At 34.3% G+C, this 26458-nt stretch overlaps 1 pseudogene; it reads right to left on the bottom strand.

The window, feature by feature from the left end:
* Positions 1–26458, bottom strand: part of LOC141489326 (G-rich sequence factor 1 pseudogene) — a 45311-nt pseudogene that overhangs the window by 1676 nt on the left and 17177 nt on the right.

Here is a 26458-nt window from a genome sequence, read left to right as displayed (position 1 = left end):
ATTAATTTATCAGAAACTAAGAATCTCTGTTAAACAATAATCTAAAATAAAGCTGGTCAATTAGAAGTCAATAAAAGCAACCAATGTGAAGAATTTGGCAGGAGGGAGCCACTATCAATCCTTAGAAAAGAACAAGTAAGAGTATGAATCAGTATTTTGCAATATTTTGTGTCTTTTGGCCAGCAAAAAGACAAAACAAACAAACAAATTGCAAAATACTCACAAATTCAACGATATAGTGAAGAACATAATTTTACCTAGATTAATCTTCACACAACTTTAAGATAGTTATTTCATTTATTAAGTTCATTTATTAAGATAGTTATTTCATTTCATTTATGCCTCAAGTATTCCAACTTAGTTTCTATTTGTGTCCTTACTATCTTGGCATAATGTCTGCGTAAACAGACTCACCTTTCTGTTGCAGTGAGGCATGTTGTACTAATTTAGTGGAGGGAATAAAAATAGCTGTCCTTAAGAAGGATTCTAATCACCCTTTGAAAGAAAGATTTGTGAAGGAAAAGACTAGAAACAGGAAAGGCTATGTTGGAGGCAGCTGCATGAGGGAAAAATATGAATAGAATAGGGTTATCAATTGAACTTGAAAAAGAAGAGTTTTACAATTTTATAGATTTAGAGCTGTTCCAACCCCTTACTTTACTAGAGATTAAATTGACCCCAAAAGGCGTAAGGGACTTGCCCAAGGTAAGTAAACCCAAGAGCTATCATCAAAGATGAAACCCTTAAAATTGTTATTTGTATAGCCATTTATATACTGGAGGAAAGTTTTTATTTTTTTAGTGTGGAAAGTGAATAGCACCCACTGTAGCTTCCCATACTCAATTGTTCATATTCCCAGAGATGATTTATCATATGAACAGCACATTCATGATTTCCTCATGGGATTCTTCCCCACCCTAAATCTTACCTCTAAAACCAATCTTCCTCTTCTAAAGAAAAAAAGACGTGAAAAATGAAAGAAAATTTAATGTACTTGCAATGCAGCTGAATATAAAATTATGAAGTACCCAGATTACCATCAGAACTGTGGATGAGTATTGATTTTTCAATATAAAATGCCAAGAGATTGCCAGCATCAGGTTCTTTCCTGGTAAGAATTAACAAAAAGTAACATGTTGTTTTCCTTCAAGGACCTACTGAAATTCCAATTCTTCCATGAAATCACTTCTGATAGTATAAACAAGTATAGACTCTGCCTTCCTATTTTCTTCTGTTTTCTTCTAACTGACATCTGAACATTCATTAGTGAGCATTTTTTTGTTAATATAGTTCTGAAGGGAATTGGAGAGGGGGGCAGGGGGAGGGCATTTATATCAATTCTTGGTCAGGCTCTTGTTGAATATCATTCATCTGTATATATGCATATCACCATTACTGATGTCAAATGTCTTGTATTGTGAATGACCTCTATGATAACTTTTATTACATGACCACTGATCTAGACTATTTATTAAATGATACTTGGAATTAAAAGTTATTATAGCATAAAGGGAGAAATCACCTTTTTCTTCATAAACTGCAAGTGTTAAGACATTTTTTTCTTGGTTTTGGTTTGGATTGATCTCACTTAAGCTTGCATTCACCAGCTTCTAATCAATGAATTAGTAAAAGGCATTGTAATAAACAACTGCAATCCAATACACTAACAAATAAAAAATAACTTCTCCTAAAACATCTCCTGACTTTTCCATGATAGCTCACTTTATCTATCCAATTAAGCTATTCTTTTTTGACATTTTGCAATATCTCCTACCTTTGTAGATGCTTTAGCACAGAAATCATATCATTACAACCGCTATTTCTAGAAAGAACTTGTTAATTCCTCTACTCACCATTCTTATGCACTTCAGACCAAACCTCTCTTCTCTGATTTATGTGATGTTTCCCCCATCAGAATATAATTTCCTTGATGGTAGAGATTATGACTTTGGTATGAATATCTCATGTGTTTAACAGAGTGCATGGTAGGTATTAAACACTTAATTTTTTTCTTGCATTCATTTGGAATAAGATGCTGCATTAGTGAAAATTCATAATGTAGTTAAAACTGGATTAATTAGCTAGCTAGCTAGCTATTACATTTTGTAATGAGAACCATGCATAAACTCAAAGCAACCTGAGATCATGGCCTCACTTAATATTTAAGAGATTTTGGCTAAGAAATTTCAGCTTTGGATCTCAACTCTTCCATATACAAAGTGAAAGAATTTGACTGGATAATCTCTAACGTTCCATCCAACACTAATATTCAATTGTTTTATGATGCTAAGGATGGGGTTAATTAAATTTTGTAGAACATGATATGGAAAAATATCTAGAGGAAATCTTCCCCAACTTTTAGACTAATCCTTCCTAAAAGATCTGTTAGAATATGTAATAGCAGGGCAGCTAGGTGGCCCTGGAATCAGAAGGATCTAAGTTCAAATCCAGCCTCAGACACATAACTACCTAGTTGTGTGACCTTGGGCAAGTCACTTAACCCCACTGCCTTGTAAAAAAAACTAAAAAAAACATGTAAGAAGGATAGTACGAATTGTTTGTGGATTTCACAAATGAAAATATTATTCATATTAATGAAACCAAAGATCTAGTGAAGATCAAAATAAGCAATTTGGGACCAAATGCTTAAATGGGAAAAGACTTAGAAAAGAAAACTGAAACCCATAAAAGATTGGCAAATTTTGAAGTATTAAGCAATTAGTATGTAGGTGGCAGAGCTGGAATCAGATCCCAAATTCCCTTCCTTACTCCCAGTGTAATAGATTTTATAATATACCACAAAATCCCTTTCCAAGTAACATGTAAGGTATTAAACATCATATGTAGGTTTTTTTCAGCTTTTTTAAAGGTACAATGCTTCTAATTAATTTTTATTGAAGCAAGTAGAAAAGCAAAATAATATTCTGTAAATGAAATTTCATAGCATTATATTGTAAAAGCTCTTTGCCATCACCAGTTTCTCTGAGAATATGACTTGGTTAGAAACTGCAATCAGAACAGATGAAGCACCTTTCAACCCGAGTAATTACCTCCCAGGGTTCTACACCCTCTGTGTCCAACATATAACTGTGACTCATCATTAAAATATAAATTACTTTTCCTATTTTGATTTATTTCAAAAGAGTTTTGCAGGCATGACAGCTGATTAGGAAGCAGGGGGTAGAGGAAATAGGAAGAGTGTTGGCCAAGAAAGGACCGCCTCTTTGGTGTAGAAGTAGTGAGTGGGAATTAGACAGGGAAATAGAGGTGGGGAGAGGGAGAATAAAATGACAGCTGTTTCCCAAATCTATTCCATATCACATTTTTGCTTTTCTTATACTCTTCCTATGGGATACTCTAGAGTTCTAGGTTAATCTTCAGGACCAGAAAAGTCTGACTCGGGGCAGCTAGGTGGCATAGTGGATAAAGCACTGGCCCTGGAGTCAGGAGTACCTGGGTTCAAATCTGGTCTCAGACACTTAATAATTACCTAGCTGTGTGGCCTTGGGCAAGCCACTTAACCCCATTTGCCTTGCAAAAACCTAAAAAAAAAAGTCTGACTCTAACTTGGATGGGCTATTTTTTTCCTCAGAAACAATCTTACTTATAATTTCTTTTGTTCATTCTGCTTCCAAACATTAAATAGAACAGACCTTGTTCCTTGTTCATTCCTTGCCATCAATGCAAAAACTAAGAAAAACATAGCCAGAACGACCTTGTAGGCAACCTGAATTTTTGAAAAACAATAACTAAAGCAGATGCTTCTATCATATGATATATGTTTGATCTTTCTAATAATATTTCATTGGAAAGATTTGGCAAAGGGTCAGAAAATTCTAACAATTTAAAGTCAAAATAGGGAAAATTTGAAGTCCCAGGATACTCTAAAATAACTGCAACAAATTCCAATGATCTAAATCTGGCTTATGTTGCAATGAATAATCTTTATTTTAAATTTATTTTCCAAAGGTATTTATGTGTTCATACAAAAGCATGTGGAATCAGCCATAAAACTATATCATTTCATTTCATTAGCAGTGAGAAAGAATAAGAAAAAATTTGCTAATCTAGTCTGGTTCCCTCCCAAACATCCAAACCATCTAAGAGAGATTATCTCCTGCAATAATATTAAAGAGGAAAAAATTAATGTGGTTTTTCTAGTATTAAAATACATATAGGGCCCAGAAGATCTTTACTTCTTTCTAATGTCTATCTTCACTTACTCATTTCATCTAGGTAAATCCTTTTTTTCAGATGGAGAACATTTACAACAGAATTGGTGCCTGTCTTGTAATAACTTTAACAACATTACTGAGTTACACTTAAAAACCATCTTTTTAGTAGAATATATGAGACTAGCTCTAAAGTTTTGCTTTTGGAATGTATCTTGAGGGAAATTACTTATTTGATTTGAAAGGGTCAGTGTTATCCCTGTAACTAAAGGCTTGTGCACCGGGCATAGGGCTCTTATGTATTATGCTTCCATTTTAAGAACTCAAAGTGGTCTGTTCATTATTACTCAATCGTTTCTCACCTTCATAGGGTACAGGTCAGAGACCCATGGTTATTAAATTGCAGCTTCCCAAGGATCCTATTTCTAAAGAAAATATCACTATCATTGGGCTAAGACTGCAATGGTGATTCCACATTTTCCTTATTAAAGGAATACACATAGAACCAATATGGTCCTTCTTGCAAGTCATATAAATTTATAGACATGAATGCTACACCTATAGGGCATTGTCTGAGAGAAACACAAACCCATTAAATTATGTATAACCCATCTTATGAATTAACATTGGTCACTCAGATATCAAAGAGCACTAGAATGACCTTTGAACAACTGCATGCAGGAAATATAAGAGAAATATTGTTCCCCTCAAACCAAAAGAGGAGAGGCATATATATTTAGAAGACACAAGAAATTTTTACCCAAAGTCAAAGGGTTTCCCCAATTGATAAATGATAAAAGGATATGAATAGACAGCTTTCAAATGAAAAAAAAACTTAAGCTATATATAATCATGTGAAAAAAATTCTCTAAATCCATTATTCATTAGAGAAATGTAAATCAAAGCAATGAGGTAGCACCTCAAACTTATCAGATTGGCCAAGGAAAGAAAAAGGGAAAATGATCAATATTGGAGAGGTTGTGGGTGGACGGGAACATTGATGGATTGCTGGTGGAGTTGTATCCAGATCCAACCCTTCTGGAGAGAAATATGGTACTATGCCCAAAGAGCAATAAAAATGTTCATTCCCTTTGATCCAGCAATTACAATTCTTGGTCTATATCCAAAATAAATCATAAAAAATAGGAATAGACCCACATTTTCCAAAATATTCATAGCAGCTCTTTTTGTAGTGGCAAAGAATTAGAAATTGAGTGTATGCCCTTCAATTGGGGGATGGCAAAACAAGTTAATGTACATGAATACCATGGGATATTATTGTTCTCTAAAAAATTATAAATGGTTGGACTCTAGAGAAGCATAAAATGAGTTTCAGGATCTGATGTTGAGTGAAGGGAGCAGAACCAAAAGAACAATGTACACATTAACAACAGCATTGTGATTTGATCAACCTTGATGGAAGCAGATCCTCTAAGCAGTTCAGAGAGCTAGGACAACCATATTAAAATGCCTATTGACAATATTATGACCATGCAGAGGAAGAAAAACAAAATAAAACAAAACAAAAAGAACCCTTCAGAACTGATGAACACTTTATAAAAATTATCTCCTATGTATCTCTTTGCCTTAATCCTAATTTCTCATATCAAAAATAACTAATCCATAAGCATGTTTATCAATAATATGTATGTACAATACTAACATGACTGTTCACCCCAATGGGAGGGGGTGGGAAGGGAAGGTGGAAGATAATTTTGGAACTTAAAAAGATACATATGTATATTGATGAAAAAATAAATAAATAGTTCTGGGGTGGAGTCAAGATAACAGTGTGAAGCTAACATTCTCCCTACCAAAGATTATTGATACCTCTATTCTGACATACACACTACAAATCCACCAAGAAAAAAGAGAAGATTCAAAGAAGTTTTCAACTTCGTGGAGGATCTTCAGTGAAGGTCTGTCTCTCTGGGGGAAAAGTGGTAGTAAAGTCTAGGATGCAGAAGAATGGGATAGCCTGCAGAGGGCATCTAGCCAAGTGCTAAGTGTCAAGTGGAAAGTATCTTGAGGGAAATTATTTTATTGGATTTGAAAGGGTCAATGTTATCCCTGTGACTAAAGGGATACTAGATAGTAAGCCACCTGTGCAGATTCAACCCTAAACAAAGTCTGAACCCTGAGAACACTGGAGTAAAAGAAAGGACTAGGGCAGGAACAAATCACTGTTGAATCAGAATCTGGTTATAAAGGAGGGGGAAAAAAATCCTCTGCACTGGTAAGGCCTGTATTGAATAGGTAGCATGTTGTCCAACAGCAAGTCAGGGATCTGACTCTAGCCCCAGAAACAAAAATCTTGGGTGTATACTCTCTGTACCCCAGGAGCAGAGCTAAAACAGCAAAGATGAACAAAAAACTAAAAGAGTGCTCCATATTGAAAACTACCCTACAAAGATGCACATGTCTAAAGAAGAAAGCAGTGAACATTCACTCACAGGGGAAGTATCCAAACAGTCTATAAATTGGACTCAAATGCAAAAGCTCCTTGAAGAGCTTTAAAAAATCTGTTGAAAGTAAAAATAACAAAATGGAAAAGGAAACACGGAAGCGAATTTAAGAAAATAAAACCCCCAAAATTAAAATTTCACAAATAGAAATAAATGAATCTACAAGACTACAAGATTCCATGAAACAAAATTAAAAGGTTGAAAAAACAGAAGAAATTTTAAAGTCTCTTTTAGGGAAAATGAATGACCTGGAAAATAGATACAGAAGAGATAATCTATGAATCACTGGACTAGCAGAAAGCCTGGGTCAAGAAAAGAACCTGGAAAACATCATGCGGGAAATTATAAGGAAAAACAGTCCAAATCTACTGGAACAAAATTACATTATAATCATTGAAAGAATCCACAGAACCCGTCCGGAATGAAACCCCGGTATAAAAACTCCAAAGTCTGTAATAACCAAATTCCAGAACTCTCTTTTATTTGTAAAGGAGCAAATATTACAAGCAGCAAAAAGAAGACAATTCAAATATAAAGGAAACAGAATCAGACTCACACAGGACCTATCAGCCTCAACAAGGAAGGATTATAAGATCTGTAAAAGCATAGTTCAGAAAGCAAAAGCCCTGGAATTACACCTAGAATGTACTACCCTGCAAAATTCACCATATACTGTCAGGAGAAAAATGGATGTTCAGTGAAACAAAGGACTTCCAGAATTTCTTGACACAAAAACCAGAATTAAACAGAAAATCCAATTGCCAAATACTTGACTCAAGTTGCATAAAAGGGGAGGAGGAGTATTGGAAATGAAATAGTACTGTGCATTTGAAAAGTCAGAAGAACTACCAGAAGGACCAGTGACAGGAGTTCAAGGCAGAGATTGGCATAACCAACTTAAAGTAGCCCAGCAGTGGATCTATCTAACAATGAAGATGTCATTCTCTGAAAGCAAAGGAGTAACTCATTTGTTTGCTCTGCCACACCTGGAAGCGACCTTGTTGATGGAAATGTGTTTGTTTTTTCTTAGCAACCTTTAAAGTTTGAATCCATTCTCCTTAGGAATAGAGTTTAGGGGATGTTTGAATATTTATTTTCCTTTATATCTTCTCAGTGAGACAGCTGGATGGCAGAGTGGGTGGAATGCCCTTCCTGAAGTCAAAAGGACATGAGTTCAGATGTGACCTCAGAGGCTTACTAATTCTATGACCTTGGACAAGTCACTTAATCCTGATTGCCTTGTGTCCAGGGCTACATCCAGTCATCCTGATTCATATCTGGCCACTGGACCCAAATGGCTCAGGAGGAGAAAGTGAGGATGGAGGCTTAGCATAGCCCTCACTCACTCAGATCCAATTCATAAGCCTCACCTCCCTCAGTCATGGTCTTCTTTGAAAATGAAATATAAACATTAGATCTTGTCAGTAAATTTCTCTTTGTAAAGAAAAATATTTTGAAAGAAAGTCAGAAGGTTGCTGTTGATTTTATTGTCATTGTTGTTTCAATTTAATCATAGCTACTTGTTCTTAGTCACAATGAAGTAATCCCACTGAAGTTTTACTCCAATGTCTCATCATGGTACATAGGTATCCTTTGATTTTTTTCAAAGGCTACACTATGAAATCATAGATGAGCTTAAAAAAAATATTATCTGATGTCTAAAACTCAAACCATGCAAATTCGAAGAAGGAAATTCCTAGATTTTTTTCCTCATCAAATGGTGAACAACTTATGCAGCTAGCTCATCTATTAAAGTACATTGTGATTATAAGTAATAGTGGAAGAACTAGTCAGGTGAATGAAACCAGCTTTATGAACAGAACATTGCTTTGCTTTCTCTTCATGAATAATTGACCCATAAAATCAGAAAATCCATGAAAGACTGCACTTTTGATGTGCTACTGTAAATCATTAAGTTGATAATCATACAAACAGTTAAGCATAATAATAATAATTCTTCAGCCATATGGTTTATAATTACTGAAAGGGGGCCTTGATAAAACTCCTTAGAGTTAATATAGTTTTCTTTTTTAAAAGTTTTTAAAGAATTATTTAAATTTAAAATAAAAAAGTGAATATACAAGTCAGAAATGTGTTTAATTTCTTTAATAATGAAAAATACAAGTGTCAAGCCTGAGACCCCTCCTGTAGAACCAGATTAAAATTTCATTACAAAATGTTTAACCAAGTAAATAAAATATAAAATAGATAATGGTAATATGGTTTTCTAAGTCAATTCCCCTCCTTTACACATCTGTTTCCATTCAACTTTGACACAACACCCAGTTAAGGTGAAATTTCACAGCAGTGCCTTAAAATTAAAATAGGGGTCATAGGTCCTCAAGAAATTTACCTTAGCATCCAGGCCTAAATAGAAGTAGCATAAGGTTTTTTTTGGTTGTCGTTTTTTTTGTTGTTGTTGTTGTCGTTGTTGTTGTTGTTTTATTTCTGCAAGTCAATGGGATTAAATAACTTGCCCAAGCTCATACAGCTAGGTCATTATTAAGTGTCTGACGTTGGATTTGAACTCAAGTCCTCCTGACTCCAGAGCCCATGTTCTACCCACTGTGTCATCTAGCTGCTGCCTGGTATAAGTCTTAAAGATATAACTACAGGTTAAAATTTCTAGCATCAGCATTATTATTGATGTTTCATCACATACTTCTTTGAATTAAAGGTGGATGATCTATGGGAGATGCTTCCTTGTAGAGCAAAGAAACTGATGAAGCCACTCTTAATTGAATATCTACCTTCCTAAGAATTGTTCCATCTTATTAGACATACTTTTAAATGACCTTACTTGCGCTAATTTGCTACTTTTTATGGTAGAAATATAAGAATTAGCTAATCTTTAATGTTTGGTCTGAAAAGACTTTTTGAGTAGTGGATAAAGATGACTACATTTAATGAGTTTTCCCTTTGGTATCAATTACTTTCAATCCAGGCTTGAGTTATTGCTGTAAGAGTGGGATAGTTATTTAGAGGAGGAATACCTTTAAAAAGATCAAAGATATTTAGAAAATTTATGTATAAAATAGAAATACTTATTTTTCGTTCAGTTGTTCTGACCAGATCTTTAAATTAAAAAGCAACAAAATTCATGGTTGGCTTAAGAGATGAAACTTCTGCTCTCAAATTATTTGGACTTTGCTTCTGATATTGACTTTTAGAAGATAAAATAAGCCATTCAGAGGCAAGCAGTCTGGGAATATAAACATCAATCCTATTTTTGACAAGTAATTTAATTCTAGTGATTTGCTGAAATGATGTGTTCTTGGGCTAGTTTCACATCCACTTTGGGGATAAATGCAATATATTAATTAGGCTTTGGGCAAATAACAAGCCCAACTTGATGCTAACTTTGGAATATCCAAAGGGGCCAAATTCTCAGTGAAGTTACCAAGGCATTAGTATTGAAAAATTGCTAGAAGAAACAAAGGAAAAAACTACAAATTAATTTTCAAGGAACTCCTGCTCTAAATGGGAATTATTGTCAGGAAACCTTTTGCAAACTTAAATGAATAATAATTAATAATTTAATAATATAACATTTAACACATACAAAGATATTGTCCAATCATTTGCTGAGATTCAGTGAACCAGCTCCTTACCCTGAGTGACTGAGGGATTGGAACCCCACAAAAAAATCTTTTTTGTAGCTGAAGAGATATAAGAAAGAATTGATGAGATGTTGAAACTGAACTGCAGAAGGTACATCCTGTGTAATCTTCCTTCTTCCCTATTAACCACTGCTATCTGGTCTTTTTCTACTTCAAGCATCTCATTATCTGACACTGTCCTATCTTGAGTGATTGATTTTCTACATCTGTGTTTACTTACTTCCTATGAATAAATAAATAAATGAATGAGTTAATGGATGAATGAGGGGATGGATGGGATGGATGTCAATAAGAGCTTACTATGTATAAAGCATTTTGATACAAAATGAAAAGACATTCCCTGATATTAATAAACTCATATTCTAATAAGAATGACAACATATATGGGAGGTTCCTCTTGCAAGTCAAGAAGAAATAACCCACAATAATATAGCACACAATGAGTCCCAAGGCCCAATGCTGTTCTGGCATTAGCTCTAATTTGATGCCATTTCCATTGATAAAAGCAAATCATATTTCTATATTGTGACATGTGACAGTCTCAAAAAATTTGGTGATATAAACTTTATTTTTGGTTGAAGGCTTAGTTTTTGTGATTTTTATCTCTGGCAGTCAACTTTGACAGACTTGATATCCATATTATTTACTTCTCAAGATCATGGCTAAGAGAGACAATTAGAATAATTGTTATCAGGGGCGGCTAAGTGGCGTAGTGGATAGAGCACCAGCCCTGGAGTCAGGAGTACCTGAGTTCAAATCCGGCCTCAGACACATAATAATTACCTATAATTACCTAACTGTGTGACCTTGGGCAAGCCACTTAACCCCATTGCCTTGCAAAAAAAAAAAGAAATAATTGCTATCACCAAGGTTTCTGGATTTAAGATCTTACAATTTCTCCTTCAGGTTCTGAGGAATGATGGTGGTCAAGGTATAAATGATTGTTTAAATTGATTGACATATGGCACTCTATTGTATATCCCTCATTTTTAAATGATAATTTTTCAATAATTACCTCTTGGTAACTACACTGAGGTTTTGGCCCCTTGGGATATTCTGAAGTTAGCATCAAGTTGGGGTTTTGTTACTTGCCCGAAGTCTAATTAATATATTGCATTTATCCCCAAAGCAGATGAGAATGTATGTTACTTCATTTAGCTTGGCTTGCTTGCACCAAGAGTGGCAATTGGTTGAGCGTTGTTACGGATACCTGACCTCTTTTCCACAGAATTTGTTTCCCCAGTTACCACCCACCATAACAACAATGTCAGAACATTTCCAATTTGTATCTATGATACTTTTTACTAAACTGTTAGAACTCCCAAATGCTCAGGCATTCCCTTATGATAATACTAGTTCAGCTAATAGTCCATCTAAGAATATAAAAGAAATAAGGGTACCATGTGTTATTGGATATCTGACATCCAGACAGAAAAATCATGCTTGCTCTTCCCCACCAGGTAACTCATAGCACTTCTCAGTTCCCTTCCCAGAAGGAAATAAATAAAAAAAAAAAGAAAATCTAAGGAAAACACATAATTCTTGTTCCATGAACACTCAACTCCAGTTCAGTAATTCTATTTCTTTATATTTAGCATTTCTCAGTCAAGCAGAAAAGCTTGATCACCACACAGTTCCAAGCTGTTACTTAAGGGGCCTCACAAAACATTCTAATATCACTGGATTGAAAACATGCAAATATTATAATCATTGCCTCCTCTATAGAACCTCTACACATGGTATACCATATCTCTTTGTTCTAAAGAAACTATTCTCATTGGTCAGTGCCTTCATTGCATATTTCTCTCTATCACAATTAATATAATCTTAAAAAGTCAAGATATCTTAAGTCCTTCAAACAACAATGAAAACTAAGAGTGAACAGATCAATCTAAGAGGAATAAAGTCCTTTGATAATTGCAAAAAGATAGATGATACCACATAAGAAATATCTTCTGGGGGTGACTAGATGATGCAATGGATAGAACACTGGTTCTGGAATCAGGAGTGCCAGAGTTCAAATCTGGCCTCAAACACTTAATAATTGCCTAACTGTATTGCCTTGGACAAATCACTCTACCGCATTGCCTTGCAAAACCAAAAATAAAATATTGTCTGATTGACTGAAAGAGAAATTGCAGAAAACCTAGGATAAAATACAGCTAGAGAGTGCATAGTGACTCAATTCATTGGTGGCCTTAATCTAGATGACTCCTGAGAGGGAATTAACCCTGTGCAAGAGGATAAATTTTTCCTTTTTACCCAGGTCACCTCAATGAATAGGAGATGACCTTGTAAACTTCAACTGTAGAAGATTTTGAGTTCTCATCAGTGTTTATAGTAGAGTTCCTTCAGCATCATTGTCTGGCTCAGAAGTTGAGACACACATAAAGCACAAACTAGACTCCACAGAAAATGCAGTTTTATCCATCATGCTCCTTTGGGTGGAGGCAGCTTTGGACACCTACGAAGGCACCAACTCTTAGAATACTGAAGTAAATTAAAGCAAGGAGAATTTCAAAAATATTCTCCAGGAGGATGATACTCCCAGGTGCCAAAAATTATGTGATAGCCTTTGCCATATGTGATCTCCACTTGAGTGCTTAAGTGTTTTCAAATTTTAATGTTTAACTAATTTTTCTAAGAGACCTTGTATGTTCAAGACAAGAATCATCCCCAGCTTGGTGGGATGGGGGGAATGCATTCTTTTTGGTAAAATTGTTCTAGGTATGCTTGCTTGGCAATTTACAAATAATATTTAAATATGACTGATAATCTATTGAAAGCATATCAGTGGACAGGAACTTTAGGAAGAATCCTAGAAACTCCATCTACATAGAAACTACCTTCTACTCCATCAGAACACTGAGGTAAAAAATTCTTCAATTGTTCAGAGACATGTTCCAGCAATGGAAGTGTTATTTTGGAAAGTTAATTTGGTATGCATATATGCATATATTTTCATTCATTTGTATGTGCAGATATGAATGTATTTGTACATAATCACTATACTCAAATATTCAAATAAATATATGATTTTATTCTTTTGGATATTACCTCAAATAATACAGTTGGTTGAACCTATTCATTTCTGTCCATCTTATAAGATTCTTGTCTTTGCTTTCCTATAGGGGGGTCAACACACCATGCTGATAGTCATTTTTTGACACCATATATATATAGAATAATGAAGCAAGCCAACTGCCCAAACTTATGTTTTCAATGTAACTAATGCATCATATTTTTTGCTGATGCATCTCTGCCATGATATCTTTTATCATAATTTCATGATATACTTTTACTACTCTGCTTCAAAATTGCTTCATTAAAATATGTTTCAGTGTACTGACAATCTTCAAATTCCTATTCATTACCATCTGGCTAAAAAATATTTTCAGTTTTGAGAATGTAGTGATTCATGATTCATACCCATACAATATAAAATAAATAAAGTCTTTGTTTTGGTGAGTTTTTTAAGTCTATTTTTCATGAGAAATCTATGGTAATTGAGAGAATTTTATAACATCCCAAAGTCAATCCAGTCTTCCATTCTTCTTCTGTTCAATTTTCATTCCAGTTCACTGGTCACTTGCATTTTATGGTCCAGATAATCAATGGTTCTTAATTTGGGGTTACCTAGGTGGTAGAGTGGGTAAAGTACTATGCCTATAATCAGGAAGATCTGGGTTCTAATGTGCTCTCAATTATTAGCTATGTGATTCTGGGCAAGTCATTACACTTCCATCTGCTCCAGTTTCTTTAACTTTAAAATGGTGATAATAACACATATCTCTCAGAGTTTTTATTAGGATCAAATGAGCTAACATTTGCACAGTCCTTAGTATAGTTCCTAATACATAGTAGATGATGAACAAATGCTTATTTCCTTCATTCACATATATTGATATATGTTAGTATAATAGGTTTATTTTCAAATCCCATGCATTTTATTATATGAATTTAAAATGTTCTCCCGAGAAGGGTTTAATAGGTCTCAGCATAATGTCAAATGTGTCAATGACAAAAGGATTTAGAATTACTAATTTAATGGACATCATAGACTGGTCCATAGAATTCTTTTGTGGTGAAATTGCCAAAAAAAAAAAAAGATGAGTTGTTTTTCTTTGTTTTTGAAATTTTATTTATTTAAGGCAATTATTTAAGGCAAGGTTAAGTGACTTGCCCAAGGTCACATAACTAGGCAAAGAGGAGTTGTTTCCAAGAGGAATGAGAGAAAATATGTGACATTCTAATTCATAGAAGGTAGTAAATTTGATTTCCCTTTACTACATGATAGTATTTGGGTTTCTCAAGTTCTTAGAGATCAGGTACAATGTGTCCTTCAGGATTTTTATTCAATAAATGGGACAGAGTTAGATACATACAAAATTTAAATTATACTAATAAGGATTTATGGAATTTTATTGCTTCTCTAAATAAAGACTTGAGTCTCTATAAAATGAGTCATCAACTCAAGGAAGCTTCTAGTATCTTGAAAAACCTAATTAATCACTATGCTTCTGAGTGCTGTACAGCAAAACAAACTAGGAAAATACACATAGAGAGACACATGAATACATACATACATAGTAATGACACCCTTATGGATATAATGAATAACAATAAAACTGAAAAAGTTGAATAACAAAAAATAAAATATTTAATGATCAAGGTTGACTTCAAAGAAGAGATATAACAAAGCATCTTCCCTTTGTTTCTTTGAAGATATATGGGGCTATACACAGAATACAGTATTTGGCATTTTATGGTTAATTGATTATTATGCTTTTTGTTGGATATTTTTGATGTTTGAGACCTCTTTCTTTGGTTTTATGCATACATACTATTATAACATATCATATGCATATATATTATATACATATATATATTATATATGTATATATATATATATATATTATATATATGAAGGAGGGCTTTCTGAGAGGGGGTTCCATACTATATATTTGAATGACAATAGACAGTTCACTTAAATATATGATGTCCTGATTTCAGATCCTGCTCTGCAGTTTATTTGCCTTTAATGATGATAATGACATATGTACTGTCTTTCTGGCTCTGGGTCTCATTGCATGAAGTTGTTGGACTCAATCTCAAAAGTTCTTCCTGGCAATCATTTTCTTATAAAGCATATATTATGAGAGTAAAATCACAATATTAAATCTAATCCAAGTTTTCTTTGAAATCTAAATGCAACAAAATTCACATGCTCTGAAGAGGCATTCTATACCTCTAGTCGTCATCTTCCCATATGTCTCCACACAAACTTCTAAAACAAAATGTGCATTTTTCTTCTGTATAGTAGAGCATTCCTAGTTCAGTTATTAAATAACCTGAGTTTGTTTTCTGGTTCTAATAATTAGCAGTTGATGACTTTCAGTAATCATATGGATTCTCTTTTGAGATCATCATTCATGTCAGGATATTGTAGAGTGATTATTCTTCAATCATTACTCAACAATGCAGACATTGAGAACCTCTCAAACACTGGTTTTTTTCTGCTACTGTTCATCAATAATGTGCAGTTTCCAGATGTGAAAAATGAATGTGTATTTGAAAGGCATTTGAGAAGTAATAGTCGCTATTGCTGCTGGTATAGTAACAGAAAGTATCAGAGAATGGTATGTAAAACTCTTTAAAAATCTTAAATTATTTTAACAGTGTGTATAATACTGGTTGTTGCTGTTTAGAATGCTTTCATCTCCAGTAATTATTTTGGCCATCAACATCATCTAAAGACATTTTAAAGCATCTGAAGAATGTAAAAAGGAAGACTTTGTAAAGAGCTGTTAATAATGCTTAAGTTTCTGACCAAGCCATTGCATCCTTTGGCAGAGGGTATAATGATCCATGCGCTCTAGTTTCTGTCTGTTATTGGTAGTACCAGAGAGCCGTTTCCTTCATAATTTCCCTCCCCTCTCCCATTTTTAAGACATTAAATGGCTTTTAAAACATGTGTGTGAGGATTAAGGGGAAAGAGGCAATTATAGGAGCAAATGAACAAACTGAGGCAGTATGCCAAAATGGTGAATATGAAATCAAAGCAAACTTTATAGAAGTGGATGGCAATTCTGAGGTGGAGTGAATGAGGCTGGGAATTTATCAATACAAAATTAACATATTTGATTGCACAGGACTCAAAGTCATTTGTTAACCATGATGAAAACTCAGTTAATTAGGAGGAAGTTAATCTAAAGTTATTAACAATAGCCAGAGTCTGGCATATAAACAAGTCACTTAACCTCTGTTGCAGTTTCCTTATATGTAAAATATAGATTAAAAACTCCTGCTTACTGGAACTGATGTAATGATAAAATAAGTAAATATTTATAAAGCTCTTTTCAAATATCATAATAATATGCAATGACTTTTATAATATAAGCAAACTGGGTAAAGTACTCAGAAGAAATTTTATAACATGAAGCATCAGTGATGGGCAGAATGGATAACTCAAGTTCAAGGAGCAACAGACTGACAAGCTTAGAGCTCATTCCATGAAGATTTGAAGACAGTATCAAGTTTGACTACTCATTCTTATGCTGACAGCATATATATGTTTAAAAGCTGTACATCTTACTCATTCACAATATACTTTATACCTCATATTTTTCAAAGTTTTAATATGACTATAAAATATAATGTACTGATAACATATTTTATTTTTATTCCCAAATCATCAGTTTCATAAAAATAGCCAATATTTAGTTCCACTTTTTAATACATATATATATATGTGTGTGTGTGTGTGTGTGTGTGTGTGTGTGTATAAATAGTGTATATAAAGCACTTTATTTTTCTTTTAATCCCAAAACAAAACTCTAGAAAAAATGTATATATACTATCTCCATTTTACAGGAAAGGGAATTGAGGCTCAAAAATATTATAAATTCCATCAGTCTGTAGAAGTGAAATCCTAACAATTTATATTTAATTTTTTTATTTACACATTACTAAAATATTTTTGTTCTAAGAGTAAATATTATCCCCCTCCCATCCCAAAAATAAAAAAAAAACTCATGAGAAATAAAGTGAGAGAAAGAGGGAAAAAAATGCTTCAATCTGTGTTCAAATATCATCAATTCTGTCTCTGTGGTGGATCACATTCTTTATCACAAATCCATCAGAGAACTTACTTCCATATTTTTCCACAGTTGCTGTTACTGATTATAATTCCCTCCATCGAATCTTCCCCACTACCATTTATTATATTTTCTTTGTCTATTCACTCTATCCCTCTTCAAAAATTTACTGTAGAACAGCCAAGTGCCATAGTGGACAGAGCACAAACTTTGGGTCCAGAAGACCTCAAGCCTACATCTCATGCCAGAGATCCAGCAACCATCCAGTCCCTTAGTCCCGAACAGGCCACCCAATCCCACTACTTTACAAAAAGCAAAAAGAGATAATGTGTTTTATCTGACTATTCTCTCCCATAATCTACCCTCTCCTTTATCACTACAAACCCCTCTTGTCCCCTTTCTCTCTTTTTTCCTCTAGATTTCTATACCTTTCCTCTCTGAGCCATTTATGATGAGAATGAATCTCCCTCATTCCCCATCATCTTCCCCTCTTCCATACCATTGAAAAAGCTATTTCTTGACTGTTTTTACATGAAATATCTCAGCCTATTCTACCTCTCCTTTCTTTCTCCCAGTACTTTGCCCTTTCACCCATTGACACCATTTTTGCAATATATTCTATCTTCAAATTCAGCTCTCTCCTGTGCCTTGTCTATGTATGCTCCTTCTAAATGTGCTAATAAATAAGAAGCTTCATATGGGTTTTAGCCATAAAATTTTCCCATGCAGGACAACAAGCAGATCAACATCCTTAAATCCCTCATAATTTACCCTTCCCATTCACTTTCTCTATACTTCACCTGAATCTTATACTTGAAGATCAAACTTCTGTTCAGTTCTGGATGTTTCTATAGGAGCATTTCAAATTCCCCCTGTTTCATTGAATGTCCATCTTTTCCTGTTGAAGAGGATGTTCAGCTTTGCTGGGTAGCTGATTGTCAGTTGCATTACAAGAAATTTTGTCTTCCAGAAAACTATATTCCAACCCCTACAAGCCTTTAATGTAAACACTGCCAAATCTTTTGTAATTTTGACTGTAGCTACAATTTATTTGAATTGTTTCCTTTGTCTGATTGTAATATTTTCTCTTTGACTTGGGAGTTCTGGAACTTGGCTAAAATATTCCTGGGGTTTGTTTTTTGGCACTCTTTCAGGAGGAGATTAATGGATTCTCTCAATTTCTATTTTACCTTCCCTTCAAGAATATCAGAGCAATTTTCCTGTAGAAATTCTTTTAAAATGAAGTCAAGACTCTTTTCCTGATCATGTCTTTCAGGGAGCCCAGTGATTTTTAAATTGTGTCGTCTGGATCTGTTTTCCAAATAAGTTGCTTTTTTTCAGTAAGATATTTCACATTTTCTTCTAGTTTTTCATTTTCTTAATATTGAATTATTGTGTTTTGATTCCTCATACAGTCATTGACGTAATTTAGCTCCATTCTACATTTTAAGGAGTTGTTTTCTTCAGAGAATGTTCTTATCTCTTTTTCCATTTGACCAGTTCTGCTTTTAAAGTCATTCTTCTCCTCATTTAACTTTTTTGAACTGTTTTATCCATTTCACCTAAACTTGTTTTTAACATGTTTGCTTCAGCATTTTTTTCCATCTTCTTGACTAAGCTGCTCATTTGGTTTTCCTGTTTTTCTTGCATCTCTCTCATTTCTCTTCCCAATTTTGCATCTACCTCCTTTACTTGATTTTCAAAATCTCTTTTGAGCTTTGTCATAGCCTGAGCCCAAATTCTATATTTTTTGGAGTTTTCAGATGCAGAAGCTTGGACTTTTTAATTTTCTAAGTGTATATTTTGATCCTCCATGCGAACAAAGTAATTGTCAATGGCCAGGTTCTGTTTACACATTTCCCCAGCCTGTGCCCTAGTTGGGGTACTTCTAGAGCTTTGAGTATTATTGGGATACCCCCGCAAGGACCTGGGTTCCTTCACAAGCACACCTCTCTGCCCTGGTGCTGTGAGGAGGGTCCCTGTTCTATGAAAGCATGGGGACCCAAATTGTGACCAGAGTCTGAATATGGACAAAGCCCCAGAGTCCTGTCCCAAGGACAGAGGATAAAACTCATCAGTTGCCCCCCCACTGCCTTATGTTCAGTGGGCTGAGCACTCTGGAAGCAGCTGCCGGGTGGCTCTGTGGCCCTGCTTCCATTTCCTGGAATCTGAGATGTACTAAGATCTGCTCTGCCCTCGCCATGCCCTCACACTTGTAAAGGTTTTCCCCTGATCTTTCAGGTTGTGCTTGGTGCTCCCTGGGTTTGCATGTCTGGAAACTGCTTCTGCTGCCATGAATCAGCAATACCAGGGACCCAGGCACCCTGCAGGCTATTCCCAGAAGTCTGGAACTCCTTTACTCTAGCCTGCTACTGCCCCTTCCAACCATTTGGAATAAAACCTTCAGAGTATCTTCCAGGTAACCTTGGACTGGAGAATTGCCTCACTAGAACTTTCCATGGGTTCTCCTCCCTTGAAAATTTAGATGGAGTCATAATTTTAAGGTTTTTGAAATATTTTGGAGAGAGCTCCAAGAAAGGCTGTTCTCCTGATGCCATTTTGGCTCCTCCCCCAATACATTTTTTTTTCTGAACTTAAATGAGCATATAACAAAATCACTCTGCATTTAAGTGTGCCAAGTACAAATTTTGTTCCATAAATAATATATTCACCAAGTAATTGTAAGCTCTTAAAATCATGAAAAACAGACTCCAGAATACTATTCTCTTTAGAACTTTGTTAATCTTCAGAGTGAATCTCATGAATTTTTATATTACTATTTCATAAATCTAATTTGAACTCTGTACATTGTTTCTTATGCTTACAGGCATTTAATTCCCAGTAGATTTACCAGTCACCTTCATGTACACAACAACCATAAATATTATCTATGTAATAGATCAATAGATTGATCAATTGATAGATAGAAAAATCAATCAATAGATTGAAAGATAGATGATAGACACATAGACAGACAGATGGATGAATTAAGGTTTGGGAAATACCCTATTTCACGTTGTGAAGAAAATGAGATTATAATTTATTCACATATATGTGTATATATTCACATGTATGTATATATGGTTCATCAAACAGTCAAACAACAGCCACTTAGTAAGTTCTTGTATTTTCCAGTTTGTACTTGATGGTCATAAGTAATCAGAAAGGTTGTCAGTCCACCTCTTTGTCCATTCATCTGATTGGGCAGAAAAACAACAGAGTAACTGGAAAGTTAAAAATATCAATGCTTGGTTTAATTTTGATAAGGCTATTTAAAGAAGGAAAAGTAGCATAATGTATGGCTTTATTTCCCAAACTGAATAAAAGCAACTCTTTTCTTAGAATCTCTAGAGAGAGAAAAAAACCTTAGCGGCCATTTATTCTAAAACTTTCAATTAGTTGATGAGGAAATTGAAACCCTTGGAGGTTAGTGCATTGGCCCATATTCAAAGTGATAATTCATATTGGAAGTAGTATTCAAGCTGAGAGTTTCCTGGTTGCAAGTCAGGCAATCTATCCACTGAGTAATGCAATCTCTCATGTAAACAATTTAGCATTAATTGGCTAAATGAGTAACTCAAGCTCTGACTCCTAGATTTTGGATAAAGTGATATTGACAGACAATGGCCTCTAGTATCAAGAGGCAACCTTACAGGCACCTGGAATACCAAGAACTCCTTCTAGCTCTAACTCACTATGGACATATTTCATGTCACTGTTTATCTTTGGGGTGAAAACGGACATGTTTAAAAAAAATCTACCTAGAAAAATTTCTAATTGAGCACAGCTTTTGGTAGAATGAAGAGCACACATCATATGTGATTCCAGTGTCTGATGCTTCACTAGCTGTAAGACTCTGGGCAAGTCACTTAATTAGAGCTGTGCCTTAGTCACCTCCATAAATGAAGATCAAAATAACAAACATACTACTTGCCTTAAAAAGGGTGTTAAGCAAAAAACTTTAAAACCATTAGATTGTTTTTAATACCATATAGATATGAAAGCATCAGTTAAGAATTAATTATGAAGTATTTGTTTATTAATGAAAAATGATTTTCAAGACGATGGATTTTTTCTTTGAGTAATCTCAAACATCTTCACCAAAATTAATTTAACTATCTGAGTCATTATAAGTGTGAGAAAAAAAGATAAATATGCAAAAATAGGTCCATGACTTCATTTGGAGTTCAGGAGTTTTAAAGAATTATTTTTGAATTAAAAATAAATTTATTTGCAAGGAGAGAAAACAGTAAAGTGCTGGATTTGAAGTCAGGAAGATCTAAGTTCAATTCTTCCCTAAAATAGGTAGTTTCTATGTGATCCTAGACAATCCACTTAACATATACCATAGGAAAGTTACTAAAATCTAACTACTAAGTAATAGATGGGTTCAGTTATTTGAGAGATTTGCCACACTGGAATCCTCCCAAACTATAAAATACCCTATGTGTTATTGATTTATTTATATATTTGAAAAATGATTGGGATACTTTCTACTTAAACTATTTGCTATCTTGTTATGGGTGCGACTGGTTTCTCAAAGGGTAGAAGAGTAGAATACAAGGTTTAGCCATTTATATTAAGTTGGAAAATTTGAATATGGTTTTGAAATAGACTAAATATTTTGTGATCCAAGGATTATACCACCTAATTATTCATAGGATAATAAAAATAGAGCTAAAAGTAACTGGAGAGATTACCTGTAGTCCAAATTTTCCCTTTAAAAGTGAAGAAATAGGAGCCCAGAATGGCAAATTTGCAGGCTCATAGACATTGTAGTTTCACAATTCTAGAAAAGAAACAGATCATAGAGGTCAGCTACACTAAAACTCTTCCATTTATGTGTGAGGAAACGGAGGCCCCAAAAATAAAATTGTGTGAAAGGTCAGACATAGGATTTGAATATAAAACCATTGATTGAAAAATCAGTGGTAGCACTGCAACCAAGATCAAAAGAAATGTAGTAAACTGGGAAACAATGTTTACAACTAATGTTTCTGACAAAGAAATCATTTCTAAAATATACAGAGAACTGAGTCATATTTTTTTTTTAAAAAAAGCCATTTCCCATTTGACAAATGGTCAAAGGATATGCAAAGGCAATTTACAGAAGAGGAGATCAAAGCCATCCATAGTCATATGAAAAATTGCTCTAAATCATTACTTATTAGAGAAATGCAAATTAAAGCTTCTCTGAGGTTCCACCTCACAACTCTCAGACTGGCCAATATGACCAGAAAGGTTAACAATCATTGTTGGAAGGGTTGTGGGAAATCTAGAACTATTACATTGTTGGTGGAGCTATGAACTCATCCAAACTTTCTGGAGAGAAATTTGGAACTATGCCCAAAGGGCAAAAAAATGTGCATACGCTTTGATGCAGCAATACCACTATTGGGTCTATACCCTGAAGAGATGATGAAAAGGGGTAAAAACATCACTTGTACAAAAATATTCATAGCAGCCCTGTTTGTGGTGGCAAAGAATTGGAAATCAAGTAAATGTCCTTCAATTGGGGCTTAGCAAACTGTGGTATTTGTATGTCATGAAACATGGAACACTATCATTCTATTAGAAACCAGGAGGGATGGGAATTCAGGGAAGCCTGGAGGGATTTGCATGAACTGATGCTGAGTGAGATGAGTAGAACCAGAAAAACACTGTACACCCTATCAGCAACATGGGGGTTATGATTAACCTTGATGGTCATGCTCATTTCATCAGTGCAACAATCAGGGACAATTTGGATCTGTCTGCAATAGAGAATACCATCTGTATCCAGATAAAGAACTATGGAGTTTGAACAAAGTTCAAGGACTATTCCCTTTAATTTAGAAAAAAACTGATATCTTATTGTCTGATCTTGTTATCTCTTATACTTTGTCTCTTCTTTAAAGATATGATTTCTCCCTCATCAAATACAATTTGGATCAATGTACATGGAAACAATGTAAAAACTCACAAATTGCTTTCTGTTGGGGGGGGTGGGGGAGGGAAGTAAGATTGGGGTGGAAATTTTAAAACTCAAGATAAATAAAATCTGTATTTAAAAAAAAGAAAAATTAGTGTTAGTTCCACTATACAACCAAGTGACTTGTCCAAAATCATACCGAACAAGTAAAAGAATGGAAATGGAAGAGGAAAGAATAATACCAAACAAATGTACTGACTGCTGTGAAACCTGAGATAAAGTTTGACTCCCCAGTATGAGAAATGTCAACAGGGAGCCACCTTGGCACAGTAAAGAAAATATTGATTCTGGATTCAGAAAATCTGTGCTTGAAACACCCCTCAGGTGATTACCATTGATATATTCTTTATCAGCGTATTTATTCTATACTAGCTAGAATAAAACCAGGATTTGGATTATATGATTTCTAAGATTTCATCCAAATTCTTTGCAATAGAGAATATCTATGGGTGTACTACATCATATATAATGTGAGAAGTGTTTGATAAATTGGTTAGTTTTGCTGAACTGTTTCACTCCACCCCCTTTCATTTTCTTTGCTATAAAATGAAAGATATATCACAAAAATATGTTTTACTAAAACAAAAGAGATCTACAGAAAATTTTGCTTGGAAAAAAAAGTAAACTTTAAGGATTTTAACTCAAATTTTTTGGCTCCCAATTTTTATTTCTTCTAGGATATCACCTTATCTCTTCCAGGTAATCATATCAAGGTTTTGTGGTTTGTTGTTTATTTTGTCTATAGCAAAACAATGAAGATTTCTTTTGATCATTAAAGTACATCTCCAAAAGAATACAGAAAGAAGAGGAAGAATAAGGATGAATACATCAACTGAGTTTGATATTATAAATTGTCAACCTGTCCATACCCTACTCTGCTTTAAAGTAGCAGGGAGATATATTTGTTTCATATATATACACATACATATACATATACACATATATATATACATTTATATGCATATGTATTTACTATATATATACTCTCTATATGTGTATATGTATTTTAGAGAGAAAGAGATGGAGCGACAGAAATACAGAAGCAGAGAGACAGAGAGAGAGAGAGAGTCAAGCTTCTTACTTTCTTTGAATTAGTTGATAAGTCATCTCATGCTTTTATGCATATCTATTCATCATATTTATGAATAACTATTTACTACATTCATGTACAACCTGTTTAGCCTTTCTCCAATCAGGCTTCAAATGTTGTTCCACTTCTTTATCTCCATAAAATAACCATTGTTATAAGTCTAATGGTGTACCTTGGACTTTGTGAATGACCCATTTGTGCCTAGGAAGGGATCCCTATTTAAAAGCATTTGAACATTTTAATAATTTTTTTTCAAATAATTACTGATCCACTTCCAATAGCAGTGTTTATATGAGACCTCTGGTTGGGGGGGCGGGTGTTCAATTTTGCATATTACCTTATGTCTAAAAGTATTTGGGACACAGAGAAACTCTTAATTCACTTCTTCCAGTCAAGGCTGATATATTTCTTTTTTTTTAGGTGTTTTTTTTGCAAGGCAAGCAGGGTTAAGTGGCTTGCCCAAGGCCACACACCTAGGTAATTATTAAGTGTCTGAGACCAGATTTGAACCCAGGTACTCCTGACTCCAAGTCTGGTGCTTTATCCACTACGCCACCTAGCCGCCCCTAGGCTGATATATTTCAAGTGACATATTCTTGGTATACAGACATGCAATTCCAGATTTCAACTAAGGAGATGGAAAATGTAGATAAAACCAAATTTGATGATATATGCTTGGGGAAGAACTTGACTAAATGTAAGTTCAGCAAATGACTAGAACTGAAAAGAATATATTACTGTATCCAGTTGATCTGGGTATAATCATAACTTTATCACTGACTAGCAAAAATTAAAGTGAATGTAAAAGTTTTTTTCATAATTCTATAATGCTAAGTGGCCCAAAGGGGAATATATGTGGTAAGACATAAGTCACAGATAGAAAAAAAAATAGTGAAATTTTCAGGTAAAATTTAAGTTTATCAAGTGCTCATTAAGTATAATTAATTATATATTGTGTTATCCATATGAACATACTGAGGTTTATACAATAATGGTTGTGGAGATCAGGGGTGTCAGAATTATTGGGATGGGGAAAATATAAAGGTTTCAGAGTGTATTGAGTGAGGAATTAGTTCATGAAGATTCTATATCAAAAGAGAAGTCTATTGAAGGAGGCATGGGATTAGAATGATCTGGGGTTCCCTGTCTCAGGAGAAAGGAGACAGGATTCAAGATTCTCAACTGTAGATTTCCTCACTACACTCAACTATGAGGCCTCAAAGGGCACGTTGCATGAGCACATAAGAAATTTAACTAATTTAAGCATCTTTTTGCCATTTATTTCAAGACCAATCCATTGTGAATTTTTATTTACCGCTCTGACCAAGCTTCATTTTCTTTCTCGGTCCCATTCAATGAATTTGGAGCTTCCACATCTATTTCACTGATGAGCCATCCTTTTTATTCGAAGTTTTAGATAGTTTTCCTCTTTTTTCAGAAACTCTGAGAAGATATCCCAGTTATTCCTCTTCCAATTGTCACTTAATTGGTTATGTTACCACTGAAATTCCTTAGAGGCTATTCCTCTGTCTTCTTAAAGGTTCTTTGAGCTATGCTTCCTTAGTTTTATGTCAGTATCTTGATAAGAACACCCTGACAGGGAATCAAGTCATTTTCTTTCAGAAAAGAAAAAATAAAGGAAAAGTGGTAAAGACAAGTTCCACTGCCAAACTCTCTTAGGTAGATTTGCTAAACACATAATTAGGTAAACAAAATTTAACATAATCATTGGACAGAAGGAATAATCAAACAAATTGTTCTGAAAAAATTGAGAATGGAAGCTAAGAGACTAGGAAAGGGGAAGGCTACACCCTTATGAGAAATAAAAAAAAATGTGAAGGGTAGATATTAGCAAAAATGCTTTATGGTCATTTAAAGTATCCTTGGAGACAAGAGATAGCATGATGATTCTCAGCAAGTATATATGGTTTCCTTTAAAACTGAGGATAAAATCCTAAAGAACTCATAAAACTAATATTATCAAGTCTCAGTTTCCTCTTCTGGACAATGAAAATATTTGTGCAGAGGTCTAATGCAAAGGAA

The sequence above is a fragment of the Macrotis lagotis genome, chromosome 5 (genome assembly GCF_037893015.1).
Source record: "Macrotis lagotis isolate mMagLag1 chromosome 5, bilby.v1.9.chrom.fasta, whole genome shotgun sequence".
NCBI lineage: Eukaryota > Metazoa > Chordata > Mammalia > Peramelemorphia > Peramelidae > Macrotis > Macrotis lagotis.
Note: the sequence above shows the minus strand (reverse complement) of the source record. Positions and strands in the feature narration are given on the sequence as shown.